Source organism: Aricia agestis, chromosome 13 (genome assembly GCF_905147365.1).
Source record: "Aricia agestis chromosome 13, ilAriAges1.1, whole genome shotgun sequence".
Taxonomy (NCBI): domain Eukaryota; kingdom Metazoa; phylum Arthropoda; class Insecta; order Lepidoptera; family Lycaenidae; genus Aricia; species Aricia agestis.
Window position 1 is genome coordinate 7,418,521 of NC_056418.1, and position 22,708 is coordinate 7,441,228.

Sequence of the window (22,708 nt, forward strand, 5' to 3'; positions counted from 1 at the left end):
TATCATTCAGTAAATACAAATCTGATAAACGGTCTGTTTGTTAAAGCGTTTGATAAGGAATATCGGTGCATTAAGAGCTTCAAGTTACGAAATAAAGTTGTGAGTTGTTACCCATTAAATATTTATATCTGCGTATTCCGACTTATTATTTAATGAACAAAGAATATTAAAATGAACTGATCCCTGAATGTTGAATAACGCTTATATAGGTATTTTACAACGTCAATATAAAGAAACAGCAACATGGATATTGTAGCTATTAATTATTCTTCCTTTGTTATTAGGGTAGTTTAGATAGGGTATAAATTACATATTATAGTTCGGTAACACTGAGAACATAATTTATATTTGGTAAGTGCATATTTCATAAAAATATTATGAATGATCAGATCCCTAATTTTGCTTTTAAAGGAAAAAAAACGGGGCCATAAAAATTAATGAAAACCTTCGGGAAAATGTAGAGACTCATCAAAAGATGTAGTTTTTCCCTACTGCTCTTTTTACTCTCTTTTTACTTAATAATAATATCTATAGACGCTTCACACCACGTCAGTCTGGCCCCGTGCTAAGTACCTGAAGGACTTGTGTTACAGGTACCAGACAACGGAAATATATTTAATACTTTTATACTGTGCATATATATATTTAAGATTTTTATTATATCATACACATATTTAATACACATCCAGACCCGAGAACATTGAAAACTTTTAGTTCCGTCAGCGAGATTCGAACCCGCGACCCCCGGCTTGAGCTGCCACACACTCAACCAATTGAGCCACAGAGGTCGTCAAGTAGTAAATGTGTAGTCAAGTAGTAATTACTTAAGTAGTAAATGTGTAGATTGCATGTAGAAAAGAAAGGTGTAGACTGTAGGTGTAGCCAAAACAGGATTATATTATTAGGGTATTCTGATGCATAAGAAAATCCATTAAATCCTTATGATACTTTGCCAAGACGCATCATGTGTGACGTCATTTGAGATAGTAGAGGATTAGTTCAGAGTGACCTTACTTCTGCCGGCACCTTTAAACTAAGGACATAAGGATTATACTCGTATAACTGAGCTAAAATTAAATACACTGCAGTAACGAGATTAGTGTAATGGATATCATAAAGTGTTTAAGGAACGGGGCAATGAAGATTCAACTTGCATTTTTATTGCGATTTTAGAGGAAAAAGTATATTTTTGTTGCTCGGCATTTCCAGTTGTAATAATAATAATTATTATTTGTGTTAATCTTAAATTACTTTATATCTGGGGGCACGGGAGTGTCCCCGCCAAGATAGCCAATTAATTATATCAATCGATATTTCCTATTTTTATATTTTCATCATTATTTATTTAATTACAAATCAACCTATAAGGATAACCTTAGATAGTTCATAATATAGGTCGTTCCTGTTTGCTTTGTAGATAAGCGACTTCTATGAGAAGATGAAATTAATTTAGTATGAGTTTACGTCAGAAAAAAGGTCATTGACCCTTTCAGATAGCTGTTTTTTTTTGTTTTCGCCTGTTTTTGATATTTAATCGACTTTAAAAAAATGTGATGCTTCATCAAATGACCGATATCAACACATTGGTTTTCTAAAAATCTATAGCTGACTGTCGCTTTTCTTTAGTACGTAAATATAGTACGTTACTTAACATTGTAAGTAGTTTATGTCGTTTTTTGTGGACATTTAACGACTCAACACATGTACACGAGTAATAAAACATAACGTTTAACTTTATACAGTGATTATCTTTAACAGAGCCTCTATGGCCAAAGCATAAGGTTTAGATTATAGAAATTCAGAGGTAAATTTAACCTGAATGGTCGTAGGCTTCGCTGTTCACGTGGGCTGATGTTTTGGCTCGTTACTAACACTGTCTTGTCAAAACATTTTGTTTCGTAGCTCTCCCCAATATTGCCCGTCTAGAATGTCACACGTGTGACTTTAGGGGAGGGGGCCAGGCCCCCCTCATTGTTTATTTCCAAACCAACTAGCAACAGACTAGTTATAGCCACGATTAAACTACCATGGTCTTAACCAGACCAGTAGCTTAGACCCTTTCGAAAAAAAAAAAAAAAAAAAACATTTTGTGTGACCGTTAAAATGCACGATCGTCGAGGTTCTAAATATCCACAGTAACCTATATTGTTTTTAAAGCTTATACAGGTTGTAGGTATGACGACCTCTGTGGCTCAGTGGTGAGCGCGTTGGTAGCTCAAGCCGGGAATCGCGGGTTCGAATCCCGCCGACGGAACAAAAAGTTTTCAAAAGTTCCTGGGTCACGGATGTGTATTAAATATCTGTGTCATATAATAAAAATCTTAAATATATTATGTATAGTATAAAATTATTAAATATAATATTTCCGTTGTCTGATACCTGTAACACAAGTCCTTCAGGTACTTAGCACAGGGCCAAACTAATTGCAAACACATTAGGGTGTGTGTGTCCCTTGTGTAGAGTTCCTGTAAGAATAGCTGATAGAGTTACTTTTAAAAAATGCAAAATTGCCATCTCACTTCTTTTTTTTTCTAAAGATAGCATCAATATTATCACTACGTCGTCGTAAAACTGGTCTCTGCTATTTCTATCTCAAGGACCTATCACAGGACTAACCTGTACGTTACACTCTACTGTACGATATTATACTGTGCTACCTGTGTGGCTCGGGGTTCGGACATCACGTACTGTCTGCATCCTTTTTGAATACCATTCAAATTTTACATTGTTTCCTTGACTTTAACTTATCAGAGGTTATCTAAAAGTTTTGGAATTCACATAGCTATTTTAAATATATTGTAGAAGACTAGAAGAGTTATTAGCGATTTTGAGAAGTTTATAGACTCAAATAACATTGTAATATACATATTGTACTAGCTGTCCCGGCAACGTTGTTTTGCTATATAAAGTATTTCACCCATATTATTTTATTGAAGTGACTAAATAAGTATGTCACCATGGCAACGACCATCGCTATCCCGTCGCACAAACAATGGTCGCCGTCAGTCTCGAGTTCTAATAATTTGCTATTATTTATTGAGCAAATGCACTTATCAATATAAAAAGTAGCCGGTAGCCGATTCTCAGACCTACTGAATATGCATATAAAATTTGGTAAAAATCAGTAAAGCCGTTTCGGAGGAGTACGGTTACTAACATTGTGACACGAGAATTTTATATATAAGATAAGATTAACAATTTCATATTAAATTTATTTTTCCATGTTAAGTAGATATTATATTGTTTAGCAAAATTATGAGGTATTGAATGGACCACTTTTTGGACTAAAGTTTATAATTATTATAACTTGTAATCAAAATATTATGTATGTATAAAATACATACAAAGTAAACAAAATAATTTTAGTATCACTTCATTATAAACATCTAACACATGACTTCTCTTCTCCCACAAGAAAACTTATCATGTACCAGCAATAAATTTTCTTGCGTCCCAAATCTTTGTTCTATTTATACAGGGTTGTCCCCCAGTTCTCACCAATTAAAGTGTTCACACGTCGGTGACAGCGGGGAGCCCTGCAGTACCCACATGCTTGACGACTGGAAAAGAAAAACTTGACAAATAGGGTCGTCGCTAACGAGTTTTTAATTTCATATTTGCCGTATTCTTATTGATGCTACCCAACCCACAAAACATTATTTTTTGTCAGACCAAATAGAAATATATATGAAGATTTCTGGAAATAAAAATGTAAGCTTTTATTCAATGTTTGAGGTAAAGAATGGCACGGATAGTCGACCAATCAAGAACGATAATGCAAAATAGAATAGTTTTATGTATGTGTGTGTAAGAGGATGTAAATATAGTAGCATAAGTTACAACTTGTTGTGTTTTCTAATATATATAATATGTTTAGTGTCTGTTTCACCACTTACTGATAAGACTATCCACCAATTAACTTGACAGATCAAGTATGGAGAATCTGTCAAAAAATTTGTGAACAGCCTATTAGGCACTTTATCAGAAAGTGGTGAAACAGGCCCTTAAGAGGATTCCACACCGCCCTTTTTTCCATACAAACGTTGTCCCCTGTTTCCTCCCTGGATAATGCTAGTAGAGTTATAATTTTTTTCCTGAATATCTACGGCCACTAATACAATGTCCCTATGTTTTCTTTTTTTTCATAATTTAATTATTAAATAAGATATGAACGTTCAAAAACCCAAAAAAATGGCCAGATTTTCCGCTGTGTTCAAACGTCCAGAAAATAGATTTGGCTAGATTATACCAAAAAAGCAAAACATAGGAACACAGTTCAAGCCTTTTTTTAATCTTCAATGAAAAAAGTACTTAAATCGGTTAAGTTTTGGAGAAGGAATCAGGGGACAACGAATCGTTGATTTTCTGGATTTTCTGCAGTTGTCTCTATCGCGTTTTGCGGTATAGGCTTGAAGTAAGGGAGACAGCTATAGATATTACACGTACTTTTTTTTCATTTCTCTAGCCCCTGGTGTATCCTCTTAATGTTTTGATTTTAAGGTTAAATTCAGTGTAACAACATTTAAGTTATTTATTAAAAATTCGTACAACGACATTCCTATTAATACACTATTAATATAATTTACAGTTGTTTAGACCTTCTATATTAATAACGTAAGTATGCTTCCGGGGTGTAGCTGGAAAATACTGCAATGAAACATTGGACGCAAGCAGGACATTATAAATTATTTTCGCACCCTTTTCCACGGTTGTATGATTTACTACCATATAGCACGTAGATGCAGTAATGTAGACATTTTTTTAGTTAGTTAGGTTAGTCATGATTTATTTGTTTTCTTCGAATAATAATTTATTAGTAAATAGTTTTTTTTATAATAAGTAATAAATTAATTATAATAAAAGCTATAAAGCTTTTATTATATTTAATTTATAAACAACTAGATGACGCGGACTTCGTTGCGTCAAAATTCGTTTATCATAAGGACATGGGATACATTTATCAAATATGTAAAATGTATCCCATGTCCTTTTCCGGGGCTCAGATACTTTGAGCCCCGGAAAAGGACATAGTAGGTACCAAATTTCAACAAAATCGGTTTAGCGGCTTGGGCGTGAAGAGGTTATAGAGTATAGACAGATAGACAGACAAACGTTCAATTTGTGACTGAAAACAACTATTTTCGGTTACACACTATTATTTGCCTAGTTACCTAACTAACTTTTTTTTTTCTCATTTCTAAATAACTGCCCATGAATTATTATGACGTTATAATATAAAGCTGACATGCTCTCAGTTCGCACTATGCACTTGCTTCAATACATACAAGATTTCTAAAATAAATACAATTCTATGCAACTAATCTAATGTACTCACTACTTACACGGGTGCCAGTTAGTGTTAGTCCATATACGGCGCGGAAATCGAGTAATTCTGTGCCTGATATAGTCCAAGAGCCCGGTAACGGTTACTCATAAATTTCCAGCGGTGACACCCGCGTTGTTGACCGTAACTAGCCCCGCGACACCTACACCGACCTACTATAGTATTTAATTGGTTTAAAAATATTTCTTATAATATTATGGAATAAAATTTGCCTATTATAAAGAGGCCTACGGAACAAATTCATTATTTTTCTTTACTACGTATTATCTTGGTTTTTATTGTTGAATTTATTTACAATATGCTCACTTCGTAGTGTTAATCTTTCACAAAGATTACTTCAGTCAAATGTACGATTTTAGGTCAATTACAGAAGAAGAAAAAATTCCACAATTGTTTTGTGTCATAAAGGATTAGGCTGTAGGATTTTCGCAAATCGAAAAAAGTTTAGAGAAACTGTTATTTGTAGGATTAATATGAATAATACTACTATTTTATAATGAGTAAGATTGTAAGCATAGCTTAGTAGTAACTCGTTTAAATAGTTCAATGCGAAGTATAATCCGCCCACGTAGGCGTAGGAGTCCACGACCACTTGTATCCCAAGTTCCAACCGGCGACCTTAGATTTAAATAAAATGCACATAATGTACGTTGTTACTATTATAAAATATTTATTATGATTAAAATCCCAATAAAAACGTAAAATATTCCTAATTTAAAAGCACTTAGTTAAATTAGTGTGGACAGTTTAATTTGGCCAAATATGGAAATGCGCTACTGAATACTAATAATAATAACTAACCCTAATCTACCAAGTGGGTGAAGTGGGACATACTTAATTCTTTTAGATGCCGCCTCCACAGTTACACGTCTTAATACTGTACAGTAGTATCTAACTTACAAAGTAAAGTGTAAAGTGGATGACAAATACTTGGTGGATGACAAAAGCGATTTGCAATTTCTTTAATCTGTCTATAAATTAATATGTGGACCGAAAGTATATTCCTCTATCAATAAATTAATCAGTCAATCGATATTTTTTTTATTTGCTGTAAAGTTAATTAGTAGGTAGTAAGCATTTAATTTATTCACATGTCAAAATAAATATAAATTAATTAACATTCAGTAAAAATTTTAGTCGCCTTCATATTTCGCTTATATGTAGTTATTTTTGACCAGATGTAGCAAATAGCAAAGCTGACTAAGCTTTATTTTGCAAACAAACAAAACGTGTTAGGCAATAACAACTTTTGTGTCAGATAACATAAATAGTGTCGATTTTACAGCTATGATAATTACGTCACAAAATAAACAAAAGGTGACGAAACACATGTGAGCGTTTTTACGTAGAATGACTAGTGAGTGATATCACTCGTCGGTCTTGACCCAATACTGACCTCGTCTCATCCAAACTTACAACGTACCTAATCTATAATTTAGGAAACCAGGGTCAAATCTGGCACTGTTTATTTTTTTTATCAAACCACCCGATGGACTCACAGTGCTCTTTGTACTTATGACACAAAGACAGCTCAACTTCCTTAAACCATCCCAGAGCTTTCTAAGCTCAAGTTTATGGAAACAATTGTTTAAACCATAAAGTGTTGTGAATTAGGAAAAGCAGTTGCAAAAACAATTGCAAAATTTACAATAGTCTAAGAGTCAACGTTAAAATAATTGCTTAATAAAAATAATAATTATTGGCAGCTTAATAAAAGTGCCAATAGTATTAAAATGCATACTGATAAGTCAGTGTCCTAAGTGCTTGAAATGCACAGCGCGCTCAATCGAACACTGTCTGCTTTATAAATCAATCTCTGAATGATTACAGAGCCGTTTGTATCAATATAACGTGACCTGTGCCGAGGAAATGGCTTCTCACCATTAACTAGCTGAATTTAACATACATTAACATAGCTAGAACTACTTAATGTAGCTACTGTTAGCTTCTGTTCTCAATAATAATAATTATAGTAGGTTAAAGCTAAATAGCCGTGGCTAAGAAAAAGTTATGAACGCCGTTTTCTTAGATACCTTTTTAGATCCCTGTAATGCGTAACATATTATGTGATGTTCTTATGATGAGAGAAAAGCTAATAGTACGGGAGCCCTAGAACAATTTTCTTTTTTGATTACTATCAAGCAAATTTTTTGTTAGTAACTTCATTTTGATTAGACGAATAATATTTTTATTTGCGAAAAATCTCTAAAGTGGTAGCTAACAGAGATAGAAAGGATTTCATACTTTGAATCGATGGTCCTAAAATATGGATTGTTTTATTTGTAAGACAATATTACTCTTAAATTATATGACTATTAATCTATCAATATATAAAAAATCTGCTGGTTAGGGTTCCGTTGTAGGGTTCTGTAATCAAAAAAACTCGGTTGACTACTGAACACTAAAACGGAACCCTAATAAGCAGATTTTTTGTATTTCTGTTAGCTACCACTTTCAAGATTTTTCGCAGATAAAAATATTGTTCATCTTATCAAAATGAAGCTACTCACAAAAATTAACTTGATAGTAATAAAAAAAATTGTTCTAGGTACTTACTATAAATGTAGTAATCAGGAATATTTCTATATACGTAATTTTATTTTGACACTCTATTTCTTAAATCCTGTAGCTTTGTAGCTTTCATTTGTCGTAACTCTAATCTGATTTCGTTTCATTAATTTAACTCGGTTTGTTTATAATCATAATCGTTTAGTCACGGCCCCTATGCTCGTTAAATTAAAATATCTGATATTGTACAATTGACTTCATTGGAGAGTTCAAATACAATTGAACATTCGACTCGGAGAAATTATTTTGATAATACATACTTTAAGCTAGTGTTCACAATTGTTTAAAGAGTTCTTATAGAAGTAGGGATATTGGACTATTACTGCAGCTGCAAGGTTTTTGCTTTATTATTTATTTATTATATTTTACAACTTTTTGCAGTTATTTTGTAAAAATCTTGTAAAGAATTATTTCGACTTACAGTCTGTCAAAAAGTGAAGAAATTAAAAAGTGGCAACATCGTAGTGTCATCCTTTTCAAATCAATCTAAGAAAAAAGGGATGACACTACGATGTTGCCACGTTTAAACAATAATTGCAAATAGTTGTTCGACTTGTGACAATATTTTCAACAATAATTGTAAAAAAAATCTGTTACAAGTTGGAAAGATTTGGGGAGTATTAAATAAATGACACCCACTGATAAAAATGGCGCACATAAAAATAGTACAAATCTGTCGCTCGTCTGTGCCGGTCAATATTATGTTATCATATCAGCGTAACCTAATTCACACATCTGTATGTACAATATATTATGTACATACTACATAATATATCTGTGAGCAGATACTATGAGTTATGACAATAATCTATGTTTGTGTAGCGGACTCGCGGGCGCGGGCTCTCGGCCTACTTGCGATTATCAGACATTTTTTTTCATATTGAATTGTTTGTTAGAATAAATTTTCCTCTTCGGATTAAGGGCTCCGAGCCTCCGACACAAAACTGCGAATTCGCATCGCAATGTCATTTTTATTATGAGTTTTGTCGCAGATATTTGCGATGCGATGCGAATTCGCAGTTTTGTGTGGGAGCCCTAAAACAGTCTTAAATAATTGCAAGTATTTTAAACCGGCCATAATATTAGGCCGACCATAATATTACAGACAGTAATAAAACGAAATGAAAATCGCACAGGAAATAGGAAAAACTTAAACTGCAAAATTGATTTTGAGAACTTAGTTTAAACATCTTGTAAAAAGAAAACTAGGTAGGTACTCAATTCTATAACTAAAGTCAATAAAATTTAATAATAGCTTACCCAGTTCTCGGTATAATTTAGATAAAAATGTTATGCTGCTCATGACAGAGCAGATTAATTGAAAATAATATGAAACCGCAAAGAATGTCCGCCACATGTACAGACCGTTCAAAATTAATTTACCTCGGAGTTTCTATGAGAGTAATCTTTATGTCGCTGGCATAGGGATGATTTCAGAGGTAATATAACTCTGAACACACTGTAAAATCCACAAACACTCCGACTATGATTAATTACTGTCCCTTTAATGTCCCTGACGAAATAGGGCTGGCAAAATTTCATTTTAATTACTTATTGTCAAATACATAGTTCTTATTTTATTGAAACATATTGTTGTAAAGACGTGAACCTATGCTCCCATTTTTTAATCTTCCACATTTAAATATTGATGGTATTTACGATTCTACCACACATGCTCCTGCGGATGTGGCTAAAGGTAATAAATGATTAAAAACACGCGAAATCAGTAGTAAAATATAAATAAATTACTATCTATACCTATCTGTGATTAAAGATAAGCAATATTAATGTGAGTGACACTTCGATCATTAATATGAGTGACATTATGTTATTAGATGAGGAACCCAAAACTGATCACATCTTTTTTCTTGCTTCTTCTATTATTACCTATGTCTTTGGCACCAGTCACCAGAACAGAAAACCCGGCGTTTATCAATCCTCCGCCCTTCGCGGGGTCGCTAAAAATCAGGCATTAAGAGGATTCCACACCGCCGTTTTTTCGATACAAACGTTGTCCCCTGTTTCCTCCCTGGATAATGCCGGTAGAGTTATTATTTTTTTCCTGAATATCTATGCCCACTATTAGCATGTCCCTATGTTTTCCTTTTTTTCATAATTTTATAATTAAAAAAGATAAGAACGTCCAAAAACCCAAAAAAATGGCCAGATTTTCCTCTGTGTTCAAATACCCAGAAAACAAAACTGGCTAAAATATACAAAAAAAATAAAACATAGGAACACAGCTCAAGCCTTCCTTTAATTCTTAATGAAAAAAGTACTTAAATCGGTTAAGTTTTGGAGAAGGAATCAGCGGACAACGAATCGAAGATTTTCTGTTCTTTTATTAGAACTTTTGTCGTGTTGTCTCTATCGCGCTCTGCGGTGGGAGACTTGAGATTGGTGAGACAGCAATACATTTTCAAATACCTATTTTCAATTTATCTCGCCCCTGGTGTATCCTCTTAAGACCATATTTTACGCAAACAGCTATAGTCAAAAATTTTTCGCTTTAAAAAGACCAGACGAAGGATTCTATAATACATACCTTATAAATTATAATACAACATTGGAGAAGGAATCAGCGGACAACGAATCGAAGATTTTCTGTTCTTTTATTAGAACTTTTGTCGTGTTGTCTCTATCGCGCTCTGCGGTGGGAGACTTGAGATTGGTGAGACAGCAATACATTTTCAAATACCTATTTTCAATTTATCTCGCCCCTGGTGTATCCTCTTAAGACCATATTTTACGCAAACAGCTATAGTCAAAAATTTTTCGCTTTAAAAAGACCAGACGAAGGATTCTATAATACATACCTTATAAATTATAATACAACAATGCCAATGTTAAAATTAATATACAACTCAGACTATAGAAAATAATTGAGTATAATATAGCGCGTTATGTATGTTAATGGCAATGACAAAAGGATATTTATTATCCTAGAAAATAACTCGAAAGTTGAAGGGTCTGTGGTCGCGTGCACGGAGCATGCAGCTAGCAATTAGTGCGTTTTTCTATTACTGCATTGTTTTAATTGAATTCATTAATGGCGGGGCAGCAGCCCTATAAAAAGCTAATTAATAAACATGTCACCGTTTTCAATTACAAAATAGCTTCAAACGTGCTATTTTGTTGAGTCACAATACTTTCAAATTACTATTTTTATGTTTGACGACGCGTTAATTACGATTTTCGCAGGTATTCTTACGTGATTTTTCCATTTAATGAAATTACTGCTGTCAACTTAAAACATTTTAATTTCCGAGTGGTATATTTTTTAAATCTTGAATTGCTCAATCTGTCGATGAGATTTTTTGTAATTAATGATTTCGGTAAAAATGTAGAGATGTAACTAGCAGTAAAAAAGTAGAGTATATCTTCGATCCTGCGCAATACGATCGAATTGATCGATATTCATTTATCACACACAACAAGCACTTTTTTCATGGGACTACTTGTACTAATACATAATACATATATACGTGGGAGAGCCATGCTTCGGCACGAATGGGCCGGCTCGACCGGAGAAATACCACGTTCTCATAGAAAACCGGCGTGAAACAGCGCTTGCGCTGTGTTTCGCCGAGTGAGTGAGTTCACCGGAGGCCCAATCCCCTACCCCATTCCCTTCCCTACCCTCCCCTATTCCCTTCCCTTCCCTACCCTCTCCTATTAACCCTATGCCCTCTTAAAAGGCCGGCAACGCACTTGCAGCTCTTCTGATGCTGCGAGTGTCCATGGGCGACGGAAGTTGCTTTCCATCAGGTGACCCGTTTGCTCGTTTGCCCCCTTATTTCATAAAAAAAAAAAAATATATATATATATTCTGTAATCTGTACCTCCACCAAAATTAGTTAAACGGCTTGCAGAAGCAACAGACAGTCATATAATATTATTAGCATCAATAATATTCATGTATTAAAGAGGAGGACAAAACTTGTTCAAGTTATCATAATACAAGTTTTCTCTAAGATACATCTACGCTTATAACTCTAAAAGGAACTAACGAACCAGCTGCCTAATGTACTAAAACCAGACATTAGTTTAAGTCAGAACATCTTTCTGGGCATCTTAAGGCCATCCCCCGAGCAAAAGACCTTGACCATACATTTGACGCGTTGCCGAGATCGCACAATAATCCTATCTTTTTTACTTATCTTAGTTCAAAATTGATCTAAAAAAAATTCAAACAATATGTAGTTATTGAAATTGTCTATTTATTGTTGTGTCGTATGTTTCAAATAAACCTAATTTGTAAATACTCGGGAGATGCTGAAAGTATACTTCAATTTTAATAAATTGGTATTAATTTTTAAGCTAATAATATCATGAGTATATTAAACAAATATATGAAATTAATAACGGGGAAATGAATGTTGATGTACTAAAGATTATTTTTATTGATAGCTACAAAGTTATTATGAGTTTTATAAACTCTCTAAATACGGTAAATTACGGCATCTCCGTAGGGGGAGCGCCTTAATAAGACGCGAGTAAATGGAGCCTGAATTTTCCATAGGAGGGAGAGTAACAACGAGCCTAACTAAGTGTAACCTCCGACAAGGGACACCATTTGTTTAACTTGTACTATAAGTAAGAAGATCTTAACTTAAGCTTCATGTAACGCCTCATGGAAGTTAGTTTTAGTTACAGTTTAAACTGATGAGGTAGAATTTTTAGTTAGCAAAGAAGACGTGGTCCAGCCTGAAATTTTGGGGTTTACGAACAATAATAGGTATCTGCTGTAATAGCACAGCCATATTGTAGATTTTATTTATTATTAAAATATTACATAATTGACTAGCATTTTTTGGGGGGTTATGTCCTCTGCGTGTAAATGACGGCAACATATTTAATTACTGTTGACAAATTATGCCATAACAAATTATTAATTAATCCCACTGTTTTCTAGACACTTTCTAGTACCTAATTAAGTTTAGCATATTCAGTAATTAATGAGAAGGCGTTAATTAGAACGGGCCGGTGTAAAAAGTCCGAAACGAAACGAAAGTGGTCCGGCCTATACATAGCCGTCCGCTCGGCCAATTACAAGGTATGTGCTCACTGACAGTATAGACAGTATACAGGGTGATTGCTTTTTGTGGGGCGTAAATTTTTAAAGCCGGCTGTACATATTGGGCCAAAGTGTCTAAACACACTAGGCCGAAGTTACGCGGCGTAAATTCCGCATGATTACGCTCGCAATGTATTTTAAATTACTGATGACACACTATTCCGCCGCGTTCCATCCGTATTTTGTATGCGTTTGACTTTGCGGACGTAATCATGCGGAATTTACGCCGCGTAGCTTCGGCCTAGTGTGTTTAGACACAAAGATTAAGCTAGCGCATTGAGCCAACGTGTAGACCTACTTGGCCATATGTTGGGAGCGACATTCTCTACACGATGGCCAAATGCGCTGGCTTTATGCGTTGGCCCAATGTTGGTCCAATGTGTACAGCGGGCTTTAGGCTAGGAAAATGAGGGATAATTCAAATTATGGCCATCGGGCACAGTTAGTGCTTGCGCTCGCAAGAGACACGACAGTCCTAAGACAGGTTATTATTATGACAATACACAATACATTGTTTATTGGAAAACAACAGATTATTATCATTATTTTTCATACACAATATGAATAATAAAGATGTACACACTACACACACACACACACATTTATTACTGCAATAGTATATGAGCTTAATAATGTAAGTTTAGTATTTTACAATTTTATACATACATAACACCTAAAAATATAAATGTTATTGTTATGACCAAGGAAAAGGTAAGGCTCAACTACACCAACTTTCTACGTGATAAACGTCAAGAGCGCTTTATGAGCACCCTGTGTGATGACCATAAAAGGACCGGCCGACAATGCCCTGGGAACTCGGCTCATTTGAGAGAAATATTAACTCGTGTCGGCTGCGCTGCATCAAATGCAACATTGCAACCCATAACTGTAATGAAGGAGAATGAAGGACACATTTTATCGCAACTAATTATACAATAAATTCCATATAAACAGTTCGTTATACGTGCTCTATATTGTGTCGGGCATTCAGAGATGAGTGTGTAGTTTCTGTCTTCAGATAAGTGGTTTGTATTTTGAGAGCGCATTCATAAAATTATTGCAAAACTGTGGTTACATATGTAGTATGATTTAGTGCTATAATTTTGATTTAGTGGTTACGATAACAGTCTGAACTTTTTTCACTAAAAACGATGATGGATCAATGCCTTTTATTCAATAAATTGTTTTGATCGTTATAATTTTCGTTTAGTAGAAGAACTAGTTTTTTTTCATAATAGCACTAAAGGGGTACGAAGATTTTGGCCGACCTATTATACCACTATTGTGTTTTTTCGCGTTCACGAATATTTTTTTTCAAAAATGGATAGCTAGTATCAATACAAACAAAAAATAATCTTGGACAAAACCACGTAAGGTGTCACATTTCGAAGATATGAGCTGCCAAAGTTTTACCAATATAAGATATTGCAACTTTGGCAGCTCAGATCTTCGAAATGTGACACTTTACGCGGTTTTGTTCAAGATTATTTTTTGCTTGTATTGATGTTAGCTGTCCATTTCTGAAAAAAATATTCGTGAACGCGGAAAAACACAATGGCAGAAAGTAGGTCGGCCAGGCTCCATACAAAAATCTTCATACCCCTTTATAATGCCAAATGGTAGTTGTCATCAACCTTTTTAATAATGTATTAGCGTAATATGAATAATTTCAATGGAGACACGAGTCGAGTTGTGAGCAAACAGAGGGTCGCCAAATGCGAGGCTAACAGGATTATCATTATTTATCTTGTGATAACACTAAATTAACATTATCGTGTTTTATAAAATACGTAATATCAGAATGACTTCATACCTACTTATTATTTTTATGCTTTAAATAAGCTGTTACGCTCTTAGTAGCTGATTTTGACGTTAAAAGTTTTACTGCATAAATACAAGAATCAGAAAGAAAGTTTGAGTGTTTTTATTATAACAAACAAAACGCTTTTGATTCAATATTGACATAAATGTAGCTCATGTAACAAAATTGCCGTACATGCATGGCACAATGAGAATACGATATTTCCTTGTGGGACGGGCGTAGGACGATGAGTTGTGACGTCGATTTACACGCTGTATCTCCTCACATAAAACGTTTTATTGGTTATATCGTTGATAAAATGTTAGAACACTAATAAAAACAATGAAACAACTATAAAACCTTGTTATTATGTATATTAGAGAAGTGAGGACGCGACTTAATTAAAATAGATATAAAAGGTTTATCACCTCTGATTTGTAAAAATAAAATTGTATCGTTCCAACGTCTCTTAGATTTTCAAGTATGTACCGTGATCTACATAATTGATACATCTACATAGTTCTAGTTACGTTATAAATTATAATATTATGTAGACAACTAATATAAACTTAAAAGTTTAACTAAAAGGAGGCTAATGTTTAAATTTCTACAGGTCCAGGCTTCATAAAAAATACAAAGCAACTGAACAACGCAGCTTAAAAAAAGACCTTGATTTGACGGATTAAATTTAAATAATGGAGCACAGAGAAGGTATTCAAAACATTTTTTGTAGGCTCAATAGCATCTCCACAAAAGATCAGACGGGTCGACCACAAAGCGGACGACCTTGCTTGCGCCTCATGAAGGCTGCATCCACTAATAAAAACTTAGGATTTCATCCTCATTAAATAAATTATTTGATGCTATGCTATTGCTATACCATACATATAATACAAGTCCATACTCGTAGCATCATAAATGCAAATGTGTCATCTAATTAACTCACGATAAACTGCTGAATCGATTCTGATGAGATTTGCTGTAGAGATACTTTGAAAACCACGATTTTACAGACTTTTAAAAAATGCTTTTTGATGACGTACGTTAATTCTTATGTATACATATTTTGTACCTATTATTAGGGTATCATGCAAGTTATGAAGCATCAAAACTACAAAGCATAGAGTTTCACGCCGCAGACACTTTTATTCTATTTATTTGTAGATAAATCTGAATAGAAAGGTGTCGAATACAATTATTGTTTAGAGTGACAATGCATTTCACTGTAGTCTATACAATAAGCAGGTAAGTTTCTAGGAGATGGACTCTAGGTGCCGACCGCTATACAAAGAGTATTGTTTGAGGGATACAGTGCTTTTGTATAGGTACTTAGATACGAGCAGTCGTGAACTGGCTACTTAGTACTTATACAAGAATTCTTAGTTTTATAAGTAGGTACTTATATAATAGAAATTTAGAATAATGAAGTTTTCAAATAAGCGTTGTTGTTGTGTAATTTTTGTGTGTTCTCTGTTTTTAAACAGAAATACCGTTAGACATTTCTGTTTAAAAACAGAGAATTTTTTTAAATAAAAGCAAAGCTCATCTGATAAATAAACCCACATGCCAAATAACCCAATTACTGTTAAAGTTACATCCTAGAAATCTTGGCTAAAGTGGTGAAATAGAGCATCAAAAAAGACGCGGGTAGAGGTTCAAACTACTAGTCTATCTCTACCAAATATTTATCTATTGATATCTCATTCTCTACTCTCTAATAGTTTATCTCTACATAATTATTGTCAGCAAGATCAAGCTTTCTTTTTCCAATAGTTTCACGATTTTGAGTTTCCTTGTCTGTTTGATTTACACGATCTACATCTGATTGAATGAAGATGTAGATCGTGTATGTTAATAATAATTTATTGATAATGACTGCGTGTGATGATGTGATGCGGACGAATCTATAACGATAATCTAGGTGATCGGTCACGGTACGGTCGGCATAATAAAATGATTGTACAAATCGTTCCATGAATTCCATGAAATTAAACCAATTATTGGTAGGTATTTTTAATTTAAATTTGAACTAAAATTTACTTTTTTGAAATACAGAAACTATTGCTTTTTTAACTGTCTTAATTAATGTAAATAAGCGAATACCATTGATAGAATGGTTTTGTAATTACATATAATATATTATTATACATACGAAGGTATACTCTACGTGACTCTACACTCTACAGTCTATAGTTTCAATTTCTTAAAATTTATACAGTCATTTTACGCACAGCTTAAAGTATAACGCAGGAGTTTTCCGTGACAAGTTTTATCCAAATTGGTTCAGCGATTTAGAGCGACCGCAGACTTAGATTTCAAATTGGCCAACTAAATCGCATCGTATACCAATAGCTATAGCGACTTATGAGAGCTCGCACATTGCATCCAACTAGATTGTACAACTAAATAATTGGACACCGGTCGTTAAAAAGTTGTCCAATTATAAAATTGTGAAACTACGCGATTAGTTGTGTGATAGTCGGCCAACTTGATGACTTCAGATTCCAAAACCAAGGGTATCATTCACCAAACGTTTCTTCTTCTATCTAGGCCCTTACCTCTACAATAAAATTAACCTAAATGTACCAATATATGAAACAACCTTTTCCACCTGCAAAAATCTCATTCGTACCTATCTTCACAAAATGTCCTATGATGAAACTGAAAATTTCATGGTATAATTTGGTACTACTAATATATATTCTGTGGTATAATGGAACTTGCATACTCAAATTATGTTTTAAATATATCTACATAATACAATAAAGTAACCACAACTCAATAACAATTGCACATAATACTCACAGACCCACATACTCTGTCTACTCTTCCACATCCATATTATTATGTAATTTTAAAACTAAGATAAAATAAGGTAAATATTTAATTGTATTGTTATATTAAAGGTAAATAGATAAAATCATAACTATACTGAGTCAAAATCTGTGCCATTTAGAATACATAAGTTTATAACATATTGTAATTAAGGAACTATTGCTAATACTGTATAAAAATTGTATGTTCTGTATTTAGGGGAAAAGAGACTGCTAGCCCTAACTACAGGTTTCCTAACCTATATAGGGTAGCAGGCGCTTCACCTCACTTGATTTTTATGTAGTGTCTAATAAATTTTGTTTATTTATTTATTTAACTTGAAATTGTATATCTGCGGTGACCCTTAACCTCTTCAAGCAGCAACATACAGACACGCTGAATTTTGTAAATTATTATAATAATATATTATATTGTTATTATAGTATGGAAAAAAATGATGACGACGCGATTGACGTCTGTACTTTTGTCTAAATGTCAAACAACTTTGCTGTCTGTACCTGGCTGTCCAATTACTACTAACGATGGACATCAATCGTTTAGTCAAATCGCTCAACGTGTCAATAACCCATACAAACGTATAAAAATAATCTTGGAATTTTGATTGTACTATAAAATATTTGTAACATCAAACATGGTTTTAAAGGTAATTTGATTTAAAATTATTGCTTGTTAGTTAAAGCTTTATTAATTTATGTATTTGTCTGAAATTATTTCGCAAAATTTATCTGAAATAGATGCGATTATTTCTGCTTTAAATGGTTTCAGTTATACTAGAAACAAAATAAATAGCAGGTTTGAGGTTACAGCTCAAGCGATGACTAAAAGCGTTTTAGACTTTTATTATATATTTAAAAAAAAGTATAATCGGGAAAATTACTTATTCATATTATAGCAGGCTTACATTATTCCAATAAAGTAATCCAATCCAGCGCTGGATTGGATTAGTAAACCGCGCTCATTATGTGTAGTATAGTCTGGTTTCTAATATTATACTCATATCAAGCTAGAATTTGACATAACTCGAACAAATTTTGTAGGTCCTCATATTTCTATGAATGAATTTCTCTTGTAGTACTTACGAGGTATTTTAGTTGCGTATATTCAGGTATCTTTAATCATCTTATATTTCAGACTAGATGTCCCGCGCGGCTTCGCCCGCGTTAATTAGGAATTTCACAGAAACCGTACATTTTCGAATAAAAATAGCTATAAATACTCCTTTTATAGTGCCAAACACATATAAGTGCCAAATATTGCTATAAAAATTGCTCCAGTAGCTCGTGAAATAAACCCTTTCTAATATTTTCCCCGTTTTTACCACATTTTCCTGCGTTTCTTCGGTCGTATTAGTCTTAGCGTGATAATATAATATAATATAATATAATATAATATAATATAATATAATATAATATAATATAATATAATATAATATAATATAATATAATATAATATAATATAATATAATATAATATAATATAATATAATATAATATAATATAATATAATATAATATAATATAATATAATATAATATAATATAATATATACGTGGGAGAGCCACGCTTCGGCACGCATGGGCAGGCTCATCCGGTGAGATACCACGGCCTCACAGAATACCGGCGTGAAATAGCGCTTGCGCTGTGTTTCGTCGAGTGAGTGAGGTTCCGGACGCCCACAGGAGGATGCGGTCTGCAACACCAAAGGAATCATACCTTGGATGTTGCAAAGCGTATACCTTCTTATATTTTATTTATGTATGTTTATTCTTTAACATAATATATATCACTATTATATTTATAAACTTACCTTCAAATATGGAGAGAGAACTTGATCGTACTAGTATAGAGCCGCTTCCCGGGGGTGATCGCCGGGGCATGTCTGGAGCTGGCGCTGGACATTACAGCATGCGAACCGCCAGTGGCTACTCGCTGACCAGGCGGGCGAGGGCCGAGGAACTCGAAAATGCTACAGCCGAACACATCCGAGAGGACGATACTGCCTTGCGAAGTAGGCCTCATGCCACAAACTCCGCCGGTATATCGCCAGAGACCATAGCATCACAGAACACGAATGTTGATATCAGGCAAAAATGGTCTCTAGAAGAAGCTAGGGAGCTTCTATTCTGCTACTTCAAAGCCAAATCACAAGGAGTAGGCTACATTAGACGACTGGAAAATCTCTTTAAAGATAGAAATCCAACTAGTAATAAAATCAATAAATTAACAGGCATCACACTCTCTAACCAAGCTCGCAGTATAATTGCACGAAGAACTTTATCCGACGAAATCATCAATGTTATAAAAAATCAGGCTGAAAGTTCCGAAATAAATACTAATTCTGAAACCAATAGAGTTAGCGAACGAAGCCAAAATCAGTTAATCCCTCAAATAACAATAACACAAAATATACAAAGTACAGAAAGATCAATAATTGAAGGAGATAATAACGATTCATTAGACACAGGAATTTCGCAAGAAGACTCTAGAAGAAAATGGACACCCCAAGAAGTGTGTGAACTTATGTATTGCTATTTCAAGTCTAGATCAGAAGGACCCGGATATGTCAAAAGGCTAGAAACACTTTTCAAACTAAGAAATGCAAATAACCCTAAAGCAAGAAAAATGACAGGGCAGCTTTTATCTAATCAAGCGCGAAGGATAATAACGTATAAAGATTTATCAGATGATACATTAAGAGAAATACGAATGCGTGCAGATCAACCAAACGATAGTAGCTTGCGCTCCGTGCAAGAAACAAATGATGCAGTAGAACCAAATGAACATTCAATACAAAATCGAGTAATACAATCAGACATGCAAACACCAAATCTTGCAAACTTTACTGAAGACAACCATAGACTCTCAGAATTACCAGGGATACCAGGGACTGATGATGATGATAACCATTTAGCGCAGACATATAGACAACCACAATCATGCGCACAAACAGAAGTAAACCAGACAGAACCACATTTAAATATAACAGAAAGTACGTTTACCCTTGACCAAAACGCGCTGATGGAATCAAGGCTACAGAATGAGAGCGCTGAAGTCGATGATATGCAAGACCAAAATATTATAAATGATTTCCTACAAAGTCTGGCAGAGACTAAAGAAACCCCAGTTGAAAACAGACAGTCTTTACCTAAGCCCAATTTTAATAAATCATTCTTTGACAAATTAAATAAAATAAATAAGTACTTACCGAATATTTTAGAAACACAGGAAACACTCAGAGGCATTAACGATGTAATTTATGCTGCTGCAAAAACACTAATTATCAGCAACTGCCAAAAGCCATATTGCAAGCAAAAGGCTGCAAGACCCGCCAAAGAACCAGCGTGGAAAATGAGAATAAAAAATAAAATAGAGCAAACCAGAAAAGATCTAGGTCGATTAATTGAAAGTAAAAACAATAATATAAGCCTGAATAAACAAAACACTATTAACAAACTCTATGACAAATATCAAATATTCAATGAGCAAGATTTAGAAAACACAATAGAAATTTTGAAACAAAAGGTCAAACTATATGCAGGAAGAATAAAACGATATGAAGAAATCATAAACAGGAAAATTCAAAACACACTCTTTAAAGAAAGCCAATACAAATTCTACAGGACTTTAGGTAATAAAACCAAGAGCCCCCGAGATCTCCCAAATAAGCAGGACATACAAACTTTCTGGTCGCAAATACTATCACAACCAAAGCAATTTAATACTAATGCTCCGTGGATAAAAGAAATAGAGAACAATGTACAAATTGACCCCGACAATCATATTTACAGGTTTGAAAATATAAGTGTAGAGATGCTGAAGAATGCAATTAGAAAAACTAATAATTGGAAGGCGCCTGGAATAGATAAAATACAAAATTTCTACCTAAAATACTTTACTAGTACCCATTTCTACATAGCAAAAGCATTTGACCGGATCTTTAACGGAACAGAAGATACAGAAGAATGGTTCACTACAGGACAGGTGATCCTTATACCGAAAACAGAGAATAACACAGATAACCCAAAGAACTGGCGCCCCATAGCTTGCTTACCTACAATGTACAAACTATTAACGTCCATAATAGCAGACAGATTATACCTATTTTGTGAACACAACAAAATTCTAGCAGTTGAACAACGCGGATGCAGGAGAGGTACCAGAGGATGCAAGGATCACCTAATGCTCAATAAAGCAATACTTGAAGATGCATATCACGCAAAGAAAAATTTAAGTATGTGTTGGATAGATTATCAGAAAGCCTTCGATAGTATATCCCACGAGTGGCTAATAAAACTACTTAGCCTTTATAAATGCCCGATTGCTGTCATAAGCTTTCTGAAGAAAGTAATGACAAACTGGAAAGTGGTTATGACAGCCCATGGAGAAAGAACAACAGTAGTTACAGACCCGATACAAATTAATTGCGGATTATTCCAAGGAGACTCACTCTCGCCCTTACTTTTCTGCCTAGCTATAAACCCGCTATCTCAAATTCTAAACAAATACACAAACAAAGGATACCAGCTCAAGGATAGCGCAAACATAAATCACTTACTCTATATGGATGACCTGAAATTATACGCTAAAACTAAGAAAACTCTAGAAAGCCTAATACATACAGTAGAAATATTTACAAATGACATCGGAATGAAATTCGGACTAGAAAAATGCAATACACTACACATAATAGAAGGACGAAAATCCAGAAATCAAACAGAAGGGCAGATGCTGTTAAGTGGAGAGGAATTCGCATACTTAAAAGATAACGAAACATACAAATATTTAGGTATCCATGAATCTGGAAAGCTAAATCATCAAGAACTACGGCATCAAATAACAAAAGAATACTTTAAAAGAACTAAGAAAATACTGAACACACACCTTAGCGCAAGAAATACGATGAAAGCAATAAATGCGTATGCAACTCCAGTACTACTCTATTCATTCGGCATAGTTAATTACAAAGATAGAGATATAAAAGCAATAGATACTAAAACAAGAAAATTATTAGCACTTAATAAGGCACACCAACAAAAAGCAGAAGTAGAAAGACTATATCTACCGACAGAGGAAGGAGGAAGAGGGT

General features: G+C 34.0%; 2 protein-coding genes across 3 annotated transcripts in view; both read left to right on the forward strand.

Moving 5' to 3' along the window:
* The window catches only part of LOC121733243, a 31,081-nt gene extending 14,761 nt beyond the window's left edge, over positions 1–16,320 (forward strand). The window contains exons 9-10 of the mRNA XM_042123446.1: positions 6,268–6,277; positions 16,307–16,320. The gene's annotated coding sequence lies outside the window, so the exon portion shown is untranslated. The remainder of the gene's footprint in view (positions 1–6,267; positions 6,278–16,306) is intronic.
* LOC121733241 (integrin alpha-PS1) overlaps positions 1–22,708 on the forward strand; it is a 90,751-nt gene that overhangs the window by 5,803 nt on the left and 62,240 nt on the right. The gene's annotated exons all lie outside the window — the stretch shown is intronic.